Raw genomic sequence first — 19,259 nt, 5'->3', positions numbered from 1 at the left:
TTTTTCTGTTGTCTCGGACCAATCCTTGTGTCTCTATATGTGTGCGTGCTTTTCTTCTATCATTCCTTTACGTTTTGCTGCATTGATGATGATGATGTTATTCCTTCTATATAATCACATATGCTGATGAATAATGGTGTAGATATGAATAATGTAATAATGATATGTGGTGAAATTAATGTATTAATCAAGAAATGTAATAATCAAAGCAAAGAACAATGTTGACCTATGGAAAACTAACATCTCCCTGATGAGGCTGTGAGTTATGTCACTCACTAAGTTTTAAAATTAACTTTTCTAAATGAGCTACTCTGGTCAACCTATCAACCACAACCATAATAGAATTTGTTAGAGTCGGTATAGTTATCCCTCCATCAGAGATCAAAGCTCTTTTGCATTTCATGATTAGGTGTCCCATCAGTTTTGATCAGTTGCATTTCGTTAGGCATGCCATAACTCTGATGGAGTGGGTTGTGTAACTTATTTCCCTCGTGCTTGGCACTACTGGTTCAGGCCTGTTTATTAAAATAAATCTTCAAAGATCATTTACAATCAGGTTTTAAATTTTGAGGTCTTAGGTCTAGGGTTGAGTCAATTTTTGTCTTAAAAAGTCTTAGAAGACCAATAGGCCAGAGGGATGTCTTTGATAGATCATCACTTCAAAAATTTTCGTCATTGTACAGCTGAATAAGGACTTCTCTTCAAAACGAAGTTTTGAAGATAAGTCACCATCTCATTTTTGTAAAAATTGTAAAAATTTTCAAGTTCTCCAAATGTCCAAGCACAACCTTGGTCTCCTTCGCCAGAGCATCAGAGCTATCCCTGCAAAAAATTATCAGAAGAAATCATTATTTCAACCAATTGTTTTTAAAGGGAAACCAAAAAGTTAGAGCTTATTTAATCTGAAAAAGTGTCAACAACCAAACATTACAAAATGGGTTTTGGTCAAGTAAAAATTGAAAGGGAGTCTATATAAAGGCATTTCTCCTCATAACCAACCCATTCACATCTCAAGAGCAAAGTGCATCCATTCTAGGGAGATTTTATAAGCTAGTGAGAAAATCGTGCTAGTTCCAGGGGCGCGCTACGCATCAGCATTGGCGCGCTACGCACCCAGGGCGCGCTACGCATTGGGTGAGGCATGCTACGCGTTGGGATTTTTGCTCAGAAATTCGCCAGCAAGTGTGCAACTCCTCCTCTAACTCAGTTAAAACATAGGTAGGCTTCATGTCCATGGTTTGTACTTAGTTTTGCAAGATGTATGTAAATAAATTATGCTAGCTATGCCATGAAAATTAAATGTAAAAACCCTCAATTTGTTGTGAGAATTCAAAGGTCTAGTTTGCTGTACGGTTTTCAAAATTATATGCTGCCAAGGTTTTCCCACTTTTGTGTTTCCTACCCCTCCCATATTCACCAACATTTTCCTCAAAATTCTAACCCCTCCCTTCTATTACAACCATAATATTCCCTACTTCACCCCAAACCCTAAAATATCATAATTTCTATGCCCTTTCCCTTCCCTAAATTCCTTGTTTTATTCTCATTGTCCCTAATTCCCTAATGTTCCCCCTTACCTAACAATTCCATTGTATTTGTGTCCCCTTGGTCACAGCATTTTGAAAAACAGGAAAAAGTCTACAGTCAATTGTGTGCACAGTCAGCATATATATTCCAGCCATATTGTCTTCAACAATATGTCAGAAACCGAGTCAGCTTATGAGCAGAGTTATGACAGTGATTCTACACTAGAAATAAAGGTGCCAAGGAGGTATCATAAAAGTGGCAAAGGTGGTCGGCATGTTAGGGAGGAGCCCACTTATTTGGCTCATTTGCAAGCTTGTCCACTTGCAATGAACTCTTTTCGGTATCAATCATGTTTTGAGTATTGTGAGCGGATCTCACAAATCGAGCATCACCGAGAACTAGTTCATTTATTTGTCCTACATTTGCAGAATGGTCATGTAAACCTTGCTGGAGTGGATTTCACCTTGTCACCCGAGATGATTGCTCAGGCCACTGGGATACCAAATGTAGGGGAGGAATGGAATAAGCGCCAGCAGTTAGACAGATTTCACTATGAGCCATATATCAAGCCCGGGTGTATGAGACATTTAACTGTTGTTTTTCCTTTGAGATTCCTAAGGGATGAGTATGCACCATTGATGAGACTCATCATTCGATATTTCACTTTTGAGGACAGATTTTCATGTCTCAATTCGTACCATATCCGTTTGTTGATGCATTTTACAAGGGTACGTATGATGAACCTTCCATTTTTCATGTGTCGTAACATAGAGAGGATGGTGCCCCTAGTACAAAGGAAGGCCCTAGCACAGCAGCATAAGAGCATCTATCATTATGCACTGATTAAGATCATAGTGATGCATCAGTTGGCACAACAGGGTATTGCTTGGGAGGAGTTCATTTCTCGCGACTTTTTCATGGTGCCACAGCCACCTCTCGAGATTGTCCATGATGAGGGAGGGCCTTCACATCAGTTTGACATTCCTGAGCCTGAGCATGTTAGCGCTCCTTCATATGTTACATATCAGAGAGGCCACAGGGCCTTATTTGCATCTGCACGACGAGTATTATCTCCACATCAGGTGGAAGGGGTCTCGTTGACTTCATCAGCGCAGCGAGTATTATCTCCACATCAGGTGGAAACGGTCTCGCCTTCTTCAGCACAGGTACAGGCACAGGTACAGGACATAGCCAAGCAACCCATGTTTGATGAGGGACCTTCAGGAAATTCGGACACGGATATTATTGACCTTCATATTAGCTCTCCTAGCTCGGAGCTAAAGGAGGTCATTCAACAACAAAAGGCTGAGAATCACTTGTTGCAACAGAAATTGGAAATTTCCAATTGGACAATCAACTACTTGGAGAAGTGCAACAAGCAGCTAGAACATGAACACACTCTTTATGAGCTACGGCGAATCCAAGAAGACCGAAACTTGGCCCGCAAGAGACCCGGTGATTTGACACCTATTGAGCGAGATTATATGCTCATCCGGGTGAACACTCATTTAGAGAAATTGTTAGCCAAGGCAAACAGAGACAAAGATATGCTCTGCCATATGAAGAATCATTACTGGGCTCGCATGCATGTTTGCAAAGCGAAACTGAAGATCCTTAAAGGGTGATTGAGCAAGGCACTAAAACAGAGAAAAAGGCTTGATCCACTCCAAATTTTGACAGAAACATCTTCGAAGGATCATGGTACTTGATGAGACACCCCCAGCTCAAATTTCAAAAAAATTGGAGAAGTTTTTGTCAATTTTGAAATTTTTGTATTAAAAACCAGTTTTTTGCCCTCAACGCGTAGCGCGCTGCGCGCTACCCTGAAGATGGGGAGTTCCAATTCAAGAAAGGTTTACATTTTTTGATTTGTCATGATGAAATACATCTTCTCAGCCACTTCCAAGGCATTTCATCAAGGTTTGGGTCCCCAAAAGGTCAAAAAACATGCAAAAAATGACCTCACTGCCCCTTTTTGGACACACAGGTAGCAGCCTTGGGAGAATGAACTTTTGGAGGGACAAATGGACACCAAATTGGAAAATTCCACTTGGGTTGGAAAGTAGACATCTAGGGCTTTCCAACAAGCCAACCTGAGCTCAATTGGGATGCCGGGACGTGCCTCAAAAATAGGTGGAAAGGTGCGCTACGCGTAGGGTTTTGGCGCGCTACGCATCAGGATATTTTCCAAAATTTTCATCTTTAGCTCAGGAAAACGCAGCCATTTTGACCAGTTTTGACTTGTGGTGGGATTTTTCACCCTCCTTGATGTAATTAATGAAATTTTATGTTGACATGACACTTATTTACCTATTCTAGAAGATTCATTCATAAAATAGCAAAAAATTAATGAATGAATTGGTTTCCTAGCTTATAGAGGCAAGTTGTTTTGATTGCCTAGATTGAAGTGCTTTGTTTAGAATTGGTTGAAGCAGCTCCTAGGATGATGAGCTCGACCCCTAGAGGCAAGGGAATGTACTAGATTGCCTATATTATGTATTTTCTTAGTCATTTTCATGGTTGGACTCTTTGGGAAGAGGCTTTGAGACTTTATTGTACATTTTACTTCAACATTTTGGCAAAGGGAAGACCGGGGATTTGCAGCACTATTTTGTATTCTTGTGGCTTTATGTCTTGATGGTGTGCTTCTTTCAGTACTTGTAAGTTTTTATGTGTATCATTTTTCCATCTCTCATCTTCTGCAATTGAACAAATGAAGTGTCAAGGTAGAATCCATAAATTTGCTGTGCTCTGCCTTTAAATTTGTTTAATTTTCCATGTTTTCTTTAGTTTAAGGAGAACCCTTGCTCTTGCTTGCTCTCCTTAGCTCCTCACCTGTCTGATCTATACACCACATCACTTTAAAAGAATCAAAACAATTGCCTATCTTGCTTCAAGCAGACCTCTGCAGAAACTGTGTCTCATCCCCTGTTGTAGGGAAAAGTATCCGACTCGGATGACCCTATCCCACTCTAAGGGTGATAGTACCTCAGCAACAACTGTAAAGAAAACTACTTAAGGTTTACTTCTTTACGAAAGCAAGAGAGAATGAAGAAATGCACTAACCGTTGCCTTGCGCTTAATGTCGAATCCAAACTCTTCTCTTTGTTGCTTGCTCCCAGCTCCTTGCTCTTTTGCTGGCCCAGCTACAATGAGATCCTGCAAAATAACAAAGAAGGAAACTACAAGAAGCATGCAATCATAACTGATTCAAGGATTAGCATAAATCAAATATACAATTATCACAATACATCATTGAAACAAGTGCATATAGAAGAACCTCAATAGCTTTTATTAATGGAAGAAGTAAAGTTCTGAGAGTGTTACAACCATTGAAGGCCCCAATCCAACAACACCTCCCAACAGAAAGAATTTCTCCTCTTCACCTCCTTCAAGCAATCACCCAATAGTTCTATAGTGAAACCAACAGCATATCATTACTTTGCACAAAATTCTAGCCTCCTGAGCTCATAGGAGAGAGCTCAATATATAGATGAATTGAGAAAGGATGAGTCAACTTGCAACTGATGTGTAGCTGCCTTGTGTCCTCTCTCTCTTCAGTTGATCTTCAGTTCTTGAGTCCACTTGGAGAACCTTGCTTCCACTTGGAGAAACAGAGCCTCTGACTCATCACAAGGCGAAATCCCTGATCCAAGTGTCATTTTTGGAAGATTCCAGAGCAATGACTCAGTGTGCCACTTGTCCCATCTCGCTCAGCGCAGGTGGCCTTTGTTCTACCTGCTTTGCAACGTAGGTACACCATGGAGGAGTTGAGTTTCAGCACAGAAGCTTAGTGGAGCACCTGCTTTGATTTCAGGATTGCTTGTTTTTTAGTGTTTTCAGATGGAGAACTGATCTGAGAGCTGTTGGTTTGCTGACCTTGTTCCTCTAGGGGTAGGAACATCATGTTTAGGGACTTTGGATCCCTTGGATTATTGACAATTCATGCCCGATGCTGCCAGGCACAAAATTGTCTATAACAGATGCCCCCTAAAGTATGAGGTCGTTTATCGGGTGAAATGCTTTATTAGGAGGATCTGAAGTTCATTCAATCTGCTGAGAAGTGTCCTGTAATAAGATACAATACAATACATTATTTTTCATTCTTTTTCATGATCTAGCTGAGGCGGGCATTCCCATGCTCAGCCTTATAAATTCATTTTGGTACATAGCACAGACGATCGTCTGATGATAGACTGATAATTCTCTGCTGAAATTATCATCCTTTGAGAAGGATGATCATCTGCTACAATGATGTACATATCAAATGTCTTTATATCCTGAATATATATCGCAGCCCGGATGGATGAAACTAGATCCGGGGTCTTCAATCTCTTCCGATCTTCACTCGATGTACAAGTCGATCCATGTGAGAATTTCTTGAAGTCGAACATGGAAAGACATCGCTTGATTACCGGTCAATGATGTAAACCGTTAACAAGCGCGAGAGGAATCACCGATAAGGATGATGACCCTCAAGGTACAGCAGTACAATTCACATGGTGGGAATAAAGGACTTGGCGTCGACCACCATGTAAAATCTTCTGGTCGAAGGTCATTGATGTATACCTGTCGTCGGAAGTGAGAAACTTGCCATTGAGGCATGCAAGCTTCAAAGTACTGAAGGGGTTGTTCCTAGATCAACTCCTTGGATAATGAGCTGATGTCGACAAGGAGCGATCCGTCAAAGGAGGGCCTTAATGAATCCCACATCAGTGACACGGAACGGAGCTAGTGATTGTGATGAGGTGAAAACAAACTGTGATGTATGATTCAGGGTGGTGGTCATGAAATGGATGAAGGACAATGTATGGCAGTGGATGGGACATGGTTGACTCTTTGCAGAACAACATCTCTTGAACATATAACGACACTGATGTGATGGATTGGTAGCATTACCCCAAATGTGGATGGTGTGGCGAGGACCATGGTGATGAGACCGGTGAATGAAACAACCTAACCCGATGTGATACGGAGGACAAAGTGTCATGTTCAAGAGCGACTTGCTACCATTAAAGCTGTGAGGTTCTCCCAATTTTTCCCCAGTCATTGCTGACCAGTACCTCTTTATTTTTATCAAGCTTGAGGAGGATAACATATGCTTGTTCTATAACCTGCCCTTCGGGCAAGCCCATCGCTATGTTTTAACAAGCCTAGCGATAGGGAAACTCGTTCTCGTCTAAAGACAAGTTTGTCGCTATTTAATGAATTTAACGAGTCTAACGACAAGGATAACTCGGTCCTTTTCATTTTTAGAGAGTCTGAAAAGGTACATAAAGTCAACTCCAGAATTCCTTTTTCGTCATCTAATCCCTTAAGTCCGAAAAAGTATAAAACAATACAGAAGGGATGAATTTTCGATTGCTTTAACGAGCCGAACAAAACAAGCGCTCGATCTTTTTGTGCAATAATCCCTCGGTCCAAAAAGATTAAAATCTAGAGGAGGGATAGCTCTTCCGGTCGTTTAACGAGCTGGAAGGCCAAAACTCGGCAAACTTTTCATATTTTACGAGTCAGGAGAAAAGAGCTCAAAGAAGACTCGTCTTTTGAGGAACGAGTGATAAACAGGGATAGCAGCAGATTCCAGGTACAGGTTGGAATTTTCCAATCACGGCAGTGTCACAAGGATGGCTAAGTGAAATCACTCTTCGCAGCTGTTCCTCAAAATGGGTAAACAAACATATGGATATGAACGATTGGCCAAATGAACGGATGGAGGTGAGACTGCAAGAACATGACCAAGGGCTTTAATATGGTTGTCAAAGGTTACATTTACCAAGGTTATTTACCGGTTCATTTTTTCTGGGTGAGCTTGAACTCTAGGGGAAGATTGCTCACAACTTATGTTTATTTTTTAATGAGCATGAACTATGTGCTAAAACTGCTCGGATCTTGCATTTATTTTTTAACGAGCATGAACTGTGTGCTAAAACTGCTCGAATCTTGCGTTTATTTTTTAACGAGCATGAACATTGCTAAAACTGCTCGATTATACCAGTCTTAATACAAGGAACGCCTCAGGTGAGGTAGTCATATTTAAGGAGCTATACCTCACTAGTTACTCCAATTTGGCAAGTTTTAACTTTTGCCCCACATCCTTTATTTATGCAAGCTGGAAACGGCTAATCCTACGAGTTTAACGGGTTAGACCTATAGGTTTAAAGCGAGGACCTAAAAATTTAAAAAATAAATAGTCGTCCCATGCTTGCACTCCAAAAGGTTCGCATGCCCCCAGGTATAAAGTATAATTTCAAGGCTGCCCCTCCTCTGTCCCACCTCTGTTTTTCTACTTGTCGTCTTGCTATAGTTTTAACGATACTTGTCTTCTCGTTATTTTTTGGTGCCGACGGTACTTGTCTTCCCATCAGTTCACTTTTTGATTTTTGCAAGATCGCAACAGATAAAACATTGGCGTTACGGAGGGAGGTTTGCCTCTTACTTATTATCCGAAAAATGGTTTTGTTCGCTGTCGCAAACTAAACTCTTTTTTCCGGCGATGTCTATTACAAGGTTACTAAAGATGGTGACCACTTGTTGAAGCAATTTCATCTCTTTCTTTGGAGGCTGCCCCTACTTATCCTTTAAAAAATATGTTTTAATGGGTGAGGCTTGCCTTCAAAGATGGTAGCTACTTGCCGCCACAAATGGATCTCCTCCCTCGGCATCCTACTTACCTAGACAAGGGAAGCGAGAAGCTGATTATCTCACTCACATAACTTTGACAAAAGAACTTTATCCTAGAACAACCCTCTCTTCCATGCCGGACGGGGTACAGACTAGTCATATTCTTCTGCGGAAATTAACTTTATACCCAAGGTTTTCTCTGCCCAAGGCAGGCCAGGGTGCATGCCCCCTGGGTCCCAGTTCTTTCTTCCGAATCACTCGCATTCATCGGGAAGTAGAACCGGGGGTGGATGCATTCCTTGAGTGAATAAACCGTTAAGGGATGGTATTTGACTACTTGCGATGCGTGATCCTGGAAATGAAAGTTCGTCTACGAGCTTGACCATTCTTCCTTCGTGCGGAAAACACATAACTCTGAAGAGTGAGGACACTATCGCCTCCATGCAATATATATAGTCTCGTCCAAGGAGTAAGTTATACACCAAGGGTCCCTGGACGACCATGACGTTCATATGAACTATCTTCCCCTTCAATGTAACGGGAACATTGGGGAGAATCCCTAACGGGCGACTGGTTCCTTTATCAAAACCTGATAGATTTCTCATCTCAGGTAAAAGCGCCAGGGAACCCAGTGCTTTCCAGGCAGTAGAGGAAAGGATATTCACAGATGCCCCTTCATCAATGATAGTTCCAGTCATCACCATTCTGTAGATTTGGACGATGATTCTGAATGGGATACTGGCTGGTAACCGGGGTCTGCCTAGTTGATTCCAATCAAAGGACACAACCAGGTTGCTTGGTGGTGGGACCGAATACACGGCCAGATACGACCCTGACGATGTTCCTTCCTGCGATAAAGGAATGGGCGCGTTGCCCTGATGCTCATCAGAGTCTGTGTTGATGAAAAGAATCTGGATGGTGTCATCCTTGTTCTCTTCAGTGAGGGTGTCATTTGAAGATGAATCTTCAACGACGGTGTCATTTGAGGATGAAACCTCTGAAGGAAGAACCGGGTCAACTGCCATTTCGACCTTTAGACTTTCGTCTAGTCTGGATTCAGTAGGTTCATTCTCAATGACCGACACTTCAGCTGACCACTTGATCGGGCCAGCTGGATTTTCAACTATCCAGGGACTTGGCACGAGTTTTTGGTATCCAGGAGGAAGTCGTAATGGTGAAACCGGACGATCTTCTAAAACTCTCTTCGCCTCATCTAAGAATTGACAACGGTGGATGGCGTGATCACCTTCACACAGTCTGCAGGGTGATCTTGGTCTCCCTATTTGTCCTTCACTCTCGCTAGTTGACGGAATGCAATCAACATGTCTATCAGAGGTTGATGCTACCGGATTGTGCAACCTGGGGGACCAGTCGCTTAGTATCCGGGGAATACAAGGACAGTCACGGTGGAAGTGGGTCCCTTTGCAAATGACACATGGTGATTTAGGCCTGGTCGGTGCAGTGTGTGGACTTTTGTCAGATGTCTTTTGCTTGCCCCCAGTCGCCTTCGCCTTAGGCTCCTTCTGCTTCTTTTCTTTCTTCTTCTTCTCCTTCTTCTCCATGGGAGGCTGACTTTTGCCAACTCTACCTTGCGAAGATGAAGGATCAGAGGAAGAATTGTAAGAAGTGGAAGGCTGGTGGGTAGCTCTAGACTGGTCTGACTGTTGATTCGACCGCTCAGGATTAGTGGTGATCTGAACTAAATTAGTTGAAAAGAGCCATACAGGTAGGCCAATTGTCAATCCTGGAAGTGACAATGTGGCCATATGAGGCGCACCAACATCTCCCCAAGAGGAGAAGGGATTGGGACTTCCACCAAGGTGACTTCCTTGGTTGGTGGGCTCCATACTTTTCAACTGAAAGATCAACGTGGGAATAACAGGTGATTATGTTCCGATTAAAATAAATTTTATTAACGACGCTTTAGACACAACTTTGCTTTTTCATGTTTTAAGAGTCGAGAAAAAGCTAAAGATGACTCTAGTCTCCTTCGATGTTTTAACGAGCCCGAAGTGACAAATGCTCAGATGGACTTTTTCAGTTATAGAGTTTGAAAAAGGCCAAAAGAAACTTCTCTGGAGTTCTAGGCAGAGGGTGTGCCAAACTTTTCGCGAAACCACAGAATACGTTTTACGGTACGGGTGGTCGATCTTCGTGAATGTTGTGTTCACTGCATCGCGATCAGTAGGGCGGCCGATACATCTTCCTATGGATAAAGGCTTTGTTCCTATAGGGGTCTCCCAATATATACGTGACGGTACGTGGGAGCACAAGTCCGTATTAGTGCCACCGACTCTCAGGAGGAATCACCCACCTTCGTAGAGATCGACAGTCACTATGTTTAACGACACCGGAACACGTCTCTACCTAGACCTCTATGTGTTTGCGCTATGTTACAAAGCGTTGTTATGTAAATTGAATTTATTTTAATGTTGATCTTGTTTAGCAGTTTTCCTTTAAAGATCACCACGAGATGTATGTAACAAATTCCTGAATGCAGTCTAAGATGAGAAGCAAACTTTTCAATCTTTCAACTTTGAAAATCTTAACTACTAAGGGAAAAGAAAGACAAATCTTTTCACACAGATCATAGAGCACACACTAATGCAATTTTTCCTAAATCAGTATGCAAACAGTCAAATGCAAAATGCACAATGCATGTATTTTCTTTTCCCTTTCTTAATGTTGATGTATTACAAAAACAAAGTTGTTATATAACTTTGATTTCGATTTCAAGCGAAAGTAAACAAGCTAGGCCAAAATCAAAAGACACCTTAAGATTTACTTGTTTAAACACTGGAAATACATGAAATCAAACCATAATGACGAAAGTAAAAATACTAATCAGCTATGGACAGCAAACAAGCTAACTCTTTAGACCAGCAAAATGCCTAACACAGGTTCAGATCTAAGAGGCCAAGGCAAGACTAGTTCACTTTCGTTATGGGAAATTGTAAATGATGTAAGAAATACAAAAGAACAAGTACAATTTTGTTATATAACAGAGGCGGAATGATGGCAAGTAAGGTTGGTTTCAGAACAGGTACAAGACTGGTAACTGGCTGCATAATCTATAGTGAAAACAGGCAAGAAAAAGGGAGGAAACCCCAAATGCACAAGGCAAAATTGGGCCAACGCAGGTGCTGCACAGCCAGTATGGCTCTCAGCGCAGGTAGCCCCTTCGGGACCTGCGTTGCAAAGCAGGTAGCCTATGTACTACCTACTTTGGAAAACGAAAGTTGCGTTTTCTCAGTTTCCGGGTCACAATTTTCTCAAAAATTCACAGTTTTTGCTCAAATCAGAAGCTATCAGTCAAGCACACACTAAGGGATGACAAGGAAGATGAAAAGATATCACTAAGATCTTACAAGGATCCTTGTAGATCAGCTCTTCAAATCATGAACATGCTCAGAAATGAGCTAGAGTAGCTGCCCTCTACTTCACTTTTGATATAGTCAAAAGCTTTTCGATTTGGTACTCTTTTGTTCAGGAAATGAATAGCAAAATACTACAAACAATCAAATAGATACGATCCCCAGCGGAGTCGCCAGTTTGTTGTAGGGAAAAGTATCCGACTCGGATGACCCTATCCCACTCTAAGGGTGATAGTACCTCAGCAACAACTGTAAAGAAAACTACTTAAGGTTTACTTCTTTACGAAAGCAAGAGAGAATGAAGAAATGCACTAACCGTTGCCTTGCGCTTAATGTCGAATCCAAACTCTTCTCTTTGCTGCTTGCTCCCAGCTCCTTGCTCTTTTGCTGGCCCAGCTACAATGAGATCCTACAAAATAACAAAGAAGGAAACTACAAGAAGCATGCAATCATAACTGATTCAAGGATTATCATAAATCAAATATACAATTATCACAATACATCATTGAAACAAGTGCATATAGAAGAACCTCAATAGCTTTTATTAATGGAAGAAGTAAAGTTCTGAGAGTGTTACAACCATTGAAGGCCCCAATCCAGCAACACCTCCTAGCAGAAAGAATTTTTCCTCTTCACCTCCTTCAAGCAATCACCCAATAGTTCTATAGTGAAACCAACAGCATATCATTACTTTGCACAAAATTCCAGCCTCCTGAGCTCATAGGAGAGAGCTCAATATATAGATGAATTGAGAAAGGATGAGTCAGCGTGCAACTGATGTGTAGCTTCCTTGTGTCCTCTCTCCCTTCAGTTGATCTTCAGTTCTTGAGTCCACTTGGAGAACCTTGCTTCCACTTGGAGAAACAGAGCCTTTGACTCATCACAAGGCGAAATCCCTGATCCAAGTGTCATTTTTGGAAGATTCCAGAGCAATGACTCAGTGTGCCACTTGTCCCATCTCGCTCAGCGCAGGTGGCCTTTGTTCTACCTGCTTTGCAATGCAGGTACACCATGGAGGAGTTGAGTTTCAGCGCAGAAGCCTAGTGGAGCACCTACTTTGATTTCAGGATTGCTTGTTTTTGAGTGTTTTCAGGTGGAGAACTGATCTGAGAGCTGTTGGTTTGCTGACCTTGTTCCTCTAGGGGTAGGAACATCATGTTTAGGTACTTTGGATCCCTTGGATTATTGAAAATTCATGCCCGATGCTGCCAGGCACAAAATTGTCTATAACATCCCCACACCCAAAATTGCTTTTTTCTTTGATTCAACAAAAACCCCAAAAAATCACCTTTAAACCTCTAGACTTAATATCTAGCCTAAGATTAGTATTCCTTATTGGTCATCGCAGTCGCTTTGAAGACCTTTTGCCAGGATAGACCCGGAGAGAGCCCTCTCTTGTCCTCGTAGGGCTAGCTACGAAGCTGAGCGTGGTTTGATGTTGCCTTGAGTTTTGCCTTCCTCAGCTTAAGTTAAATTCGAACGCTAACATAGTGGCGACCATACTGGGGAAGAAGTCTCAATGGTTTGCTTGCTGATGAGTTTGTTTCACAAGTCTTAGACGGAGCCTGAAGTTATGCCAGGTAGCCTTCGAAACGCTTTTGCTTTGCATTAGCGAAAGTAGATAAACGTTGCTTCAGTCAATCTTCGGTTAGATTGTGAAACTTGTTTTGCAAATCACCCCGGTACTTTTGATCGTTCTAGACCTTTGGATGATTGAGTCTAGAAAATGATTGGTTGAATTATTTTAATTCCTTGATTTTCTAATAAACACACTGGCTTCAAAAAGACATACGAGAGCTAATCCAGATCCGAATCCACCTCCTATTTACGAAAACCCAAACTTGATTCGAAAAATCCTCCGTCAAGAAAGCTTGGCGGCTCCCTTCGTTAAATCCCATTCATGTCCTGCAATTTTTGAGTATCTTGAAGAACTTGATTTTGATGAGAAATTTGAATTGTCATTGTTTAAAACTCAATCCGAAAGTGCACTTGATTATCTTGTTCCAAATCCTGATTTTGCTGCAGCTCTTAAAGTTGAAAAACATAATTAATTAATTGAAAATTTTATCTTGAGGCACCTTCAGAGTGATATTCAGGCCGCAAATATTGCTGATTTCTTAGAAGCTGCATCTGAGAATATTGGATCTACTGTCACGGCTTCCGCTTCGAAAAATCCCACCGAACCGCCTTTCATTCCCACCATTCCTTTGCAACCTATAATTACTTGTTCAAAATATGCAGCTAATTCCCCTCCTTCATCCCACATCGCTTCACCTCCGCATACACCTCCTCATACTCCTCATACTTCGGTTGCATATTCTCCACCAACTACTCCCAGACCAAATCCACCAAGCGCAATGGCTGCTCAGTTTGCTCCTCTCGCTCTTCCTCAAGATTTTCATGATATGCCCATGGATTATCAGAGTAAGATTCCTTTGTTTGATGGCACTCCTCAAAGTGTGTCCACTCAACAACACATAGACAAAATGGAAAATTTTTGTGATTTATATGAGATTGATGAAGAGGATGTAACTATGCGGTTGTTTGTGCAAACATTTGGAGGAGAGGTAAGAAAATGGTTCAGAGGCTTGGGGGCCAGAAGTATACCTACCTTGGATGAACTTCAAAGACAGTTTTTAGATCGTTGGGAACTCAGAAAGGATCTGCTTCAGATCAATGCCGAGTACAATAATATCAAACGAAATCATGGTGAGTCTGTCCAAGACTATATTATCAGGTTCAATACAATTTATAATGCTATTCCGGATGATTTAAGGCCATCTAGAAAATCAGCTCTTCTCAAATTCCCGGATGGTTTTGATCCAGAGATGGCCTATTCATTACGGGATAGAGATCCGCCTACTTTAGAAGATATGCAAAAGATTGCTGTTAATGTTGAGGAAAATCTGAATGACAAGAGAGCATGGTTGAAGGTAGAGAAAAGAGTGACTATAAAGGAAGAATCTACATCAGAACTGCCTTGGCTTCGTGAGATGGAAAAAGTGCTCAAAATAATCAACCTTGACAAATCAGAACCGTAGATTCGTAATCCAAATTAATGTGGCTAGCAACAACCTCAGTTCAGAATTAAGCAACGTGAACCAAGAATACAAGAGTCGGCAGCCCAGCAACAGATCAAGACTCCTCTTTTGCAGAATTTTGTGAGTCAAGATTCAGATGAAGATGCTGATGTAGTAGGGGACCAAAATCACTTCTTTACTCCTGATGATCTGCCCATTTACATCATTGAAGAAGAAGATTATGGAGAAATTTCAGGCGCCCAACAAGATGAAGATTTTATCTTAGCTAACGATACAGATTTAGATGATTACCAAAGAGGGTATTTGAATGCCTTGTCCACTCAACAGAAGCAGTATTCATTGAGGAACTAAGATGTGCCTATCAATCCGATTCATAAAAGAAAAGAAGCTACAACACCAAAGACGAATTCACCGATACCACAGAAAAAAGGAAAGGAGACAATTGATCCCACAACTAGCAAGATATCAGCAACAGGAAAGACAAATCAGTCAAATGTAATCAAAGATAGGAGGGAAGTTCCGTTCAAAGAAGTTGATAAAGTTTCAGCATTTAGTTTGGAAAATGAAATTTCCAAATTAAAAGTGTCTATTCCTTTGATTGAAATCATGAAAAACAGCAGCTACCGAAGTCAAGTCTCTAAAATTCTGAATTTTGATCCGATGTTTGACACGGTGAATGTTGAAGATGATCAGCCAGAATTGATATTTGGGCCAGCATTGGATGGTGAGTCCCCTGATAGTGATGTTCCTCCCTTTTATATCAGTTTGATATTGCATGAATAAGTTTTGCACAATGCTTTGTTCGATTCGGGTGCTTCGCAGAATTTGATGCCAAAGGCGATCATGGAGAAGTTGGGGTTAGACATTACAAGAAAATGTCATGATTTGTATTCATTTGATTCCAGCCATGTAAGATGTATCGGGCTCATCAAAGATTTAGTTGTTAGCTTAGACCAAATCCCAGCGAAGAATGTCTTGATGGATGTGGTTGTGGCGGATATTCCTCCACGTTTTGGTATGCTACTTTCAAGATCTTGGGGGGCTAGGTTGAAGGGAACTCTACAGTTAGAGTTTTCTTATGCTACAATTCCAGTCTTTGATCAAATGAGAAATCTATATCGAGAGCAAAAGATGAGATACATGATAACCAGCAAAGAGAAGCCAATCAATCATCCTGTAAATTATGTACATACAGATTTGGAGTCATTTGTTTTATTTGCTGATAGTTTTAATGATGTAGATAGTCAATTAGTTCAGGCGGAAGATATACCAGAGATCACTGAAAATTTCAAAGAAGTTCTGCAAAAGGAAAAAGGAGAAAATCAAGCTACTATGGAGCATCCAACCGAGGATAAGGGGCAGCAAACAGAAAAAACAGAACTAACACAATTTGAACACTTGGAAGAAGATGAAGATGGTCTTTGGACCATGGATTTTGATGGCGCAATAGGTAGTGATGGTGCTGGTGTTGGTGTGTGGATTCGAAGTCCCCTTTCCACTGAAGAAAAAGTTCCAAGCAAGGTGAGAGTGTGTTCCTATAAACTAGCATTTGACTGTTCAAATAATGAGGCGGAATATGAGGCTCTCATTGCTGGCCTTAAGATCCTTAGAAATCTGAAAGCGAAGAAGATTGCAGTCTATGGTGATTCCGAGTTGGTGATAAAGCAAGTTAAGGGTGAGTTTCAGGCCAAGCATCCTTGTATGAGGGCATATCGAAATACAGTTTTAGATATTTTGAAGTTATTTTCTGATCATACCTTGACATGGGTGCCTCACACACAAAATGGTGTTGCTAATGGACTTGCTAAGGCAGCAAGCAATCTAAAAATTCTGATGAATTCTAGCAACAAGTTTGAGATTCATGTGAAACATTGTCCTACTGTCCCAGACAATCAGCGGTGTTGGTAAGTCTTTCAAGATGATGAAGAGATCAATCAGTTTCTGCAAAATAAGGGTAAGTTCAAAGATACCTCAATAGATACTGAACATGATGACGGTAGTGATAATATACAAGTAAATCAAATGGACGTGCTGCAACTTAAAGACAACATAATTCCTAAGGGATTGATTCCTTTAGAGGAGTTGTTTGACCAAGATGATGTGGCCCACAAACTGACATTGAGACCAACTGAAAAAGGTGTTGAGGATGTAAACATTGGGACAGCTGAGAATCCCAAGATGGTTAAGCTATCAAAGTCATTGTCACCAAAGGTAAAGGAAGAGTATATCAGATTGTTGTCTTCATTTTCTAATGTTTTTGCATGGGATTACTCAGATCTGAAGACATATGACACAAATATCATACAGCATACCGTTCCTATTAAGCCAAATCAGAAGCCTTTTCGTCAAAAGTTGAGGAAAATCAATCCGAAGCTACTGCCATCAATTGAAAAGGAGGTAAACAGACTGTATAAGTCAGGAATCATTGTGCCTATCCGATTTTCAGATTGGATATCAAACTTGGTACCCATAAGGAAGAAAATAGGTGAGATCCGTTTATGTATTGACTTCAGAAATTTGAATAAGGTATCCTTAAAAGACAATTATCCGCTGCCTAAAATGGACCATATATTGTAACGAGTAGTTGGAGCATCAAGGATGTCACTACTCAACGACTATTCTGGATACAATCAGATTTTAGTACATAAAGATGACCGTGACAAAACAACATTCACCACTCCATGGGGAACGTTTCATTATGGAAAGATGCCGTTTGATTTGAAAAATGTGGGTGCCACCTTTCAGCACGCAATGGACGTGGCTTTCGCCAATGATAAAGATGTGTTTTTGGTTGTTTATCTGGATGACTTAACTGTGTTTTCAAATTCTGATGAGGAACATTTGTATCATTTGAAAATTGTTTTCCAAAAGTGCAGAAAATATGGCATTTCGCTGAATTCGAAAAAGAGTCTTTTCGCCATGGAGGAAGGCAAACTTCTTGGCCACATCACATCTAAAGATGGCATCCGTATTTACCCTGCACGTGTTGAATCCATTCAGCAAATTGAACAGCCCCGGAACAAGAAGGAAATTCAGTCCTTCAATGGTAAACTGAATTTTCTGCGTCGCTTCATTCCAAATCTCGCAGAGCATCTTAGAGAAATCACGAGCATGCTGAAAAAGGACAGTAAGGTAAAGTGGACCGAAGAGGCAGTGAAATCATTTAATTTAGTGAAGCTAGCTCTTTCTTCAGCTCCTATTTTGATCAGCCCAGACTACACTCAGGATTTTATTTTGTTCTCATTTGCTTCTGAGCACACTTTGGCAGTTGTATTAATGCAGAAGAGGGAAGGTGTTGAAAATCCCATTGCTTTTTTCAGTCGGATTATAAGAGATGGAGCATTAAAATATAACATCATTGAGAAGTAATCACTTGCGCTTGTAAAGGCTTTGAAAGATTTCCGTGTGTATTTATTTCATTCCCATATTCTAGCTTATGTTCCTAACGCAGTAGTTAAAGATATTTTAGTACAGGCAGATCCAGAAGGCAGGAGGGGTAAGTGGATTGCTGCATTATTAGAGTATGATGTGGAGATTAAACCAACAAAGCTGATCAAAGGTCAAGGACTCGCCAAGTTAATGGCTGAAACAAATTTGCAAGTTCTAGACATAAATTTGATTGCTACCATGTCTGATGAAGATGAGGAGAATTCATCCGTTCAGGTATCTGAAATGTTTCTTTCTTCTCCTTGGTATGGTGACATTTTCTACATACTTCAGCATTTGTCTTCACCTCCCGGAATGCCTAGAAACAAAAGTAGAACATTGAAATTGAAAGCTGCAAAATTCTACATACTAAATTCTGCATTCTATTCGAAAGATCCTGGTGGAATATTATTAAATTGTTTGGTAGAAGAGGAAGCCAAAAGAGTTGTGGAAGATTTCCATAGAGGTGACTGTGGAGGCCATCTGTTTTGGAAAACCACAGTGAACAAGATTCGAAGCGCAGGTTATTATTGGCCTTCATTATTTTTAGATGTATATAAGGCTATTAAGAATTGTCATTAATGCCAAATTTTCGAAGGCAAGCAGAAACTACAGCCATTTCCTCTCAAACCAATTGAGGTTAGAGCACCATTTCAGCAGTGGGGATTGGATTTCATTGGGGAAATTCATCTGGCATCATCAGGACAGCATCGATGGATATTGACAGCCATAGATTACTTCACTAAATGGATTGAAGCAATTCCTACTCGACAAGCCACGGATGGGGTAATTATCTCTTTTCTTGAAACTAATATTTTATCACGTTTTGGATGCCCAAGTAAGTTAATCACAGATAATGCAGCAGCATTTAAGTCAAAGAGGATGATTGAGTTTTGTTATAAGTACAATATCAGCTTGGGACATTCAACCACATATCATCCTCAAGGAAATGGATTGGCGGAGTCATCTAATAAATCTTTGGTCAATATCATTAAGAAATTGATGGAAATCAGTAAAAAGGGCTGGGACAAGAAGTTGATAAATGCACTATGGGCTGATAGGGTGAGTCAGAAAAAGTCTATTGGCATGTCTCCTTTCGAGTTGGTGTACGGAATAGACACGGTTTTTCCAACTTCACTTGCTGTCTCGGTAGTCAAATTGCTTCAAGAAGTGGGTAGTGAGGAAGATCCCATGCAGAGAAGGATTAATCAAATGATTCATTTACAGTAGACACGGGAGGAGGTATTTCAAAACACTTGCAAGTTAC

The sequence above is a fragment of the Pinus tabuliformis genome, chromosome X (genome assembly GCF_031772625.1).
Source record: "Pinus tabuliformis cultivar Carrire ecotype Pingquan chromosome X, CPIR1, whole genome shotgun sequence".
NCBI classification, from domain to species: Eukaryota; Viridiplantae; Streptophyta; class Pinopsida; order Pinales; family Pinaceae; genus Pinus; species Pinus tabuliformis.
This window is presented reverse-complemented; position numbering follows the sequence as displayed.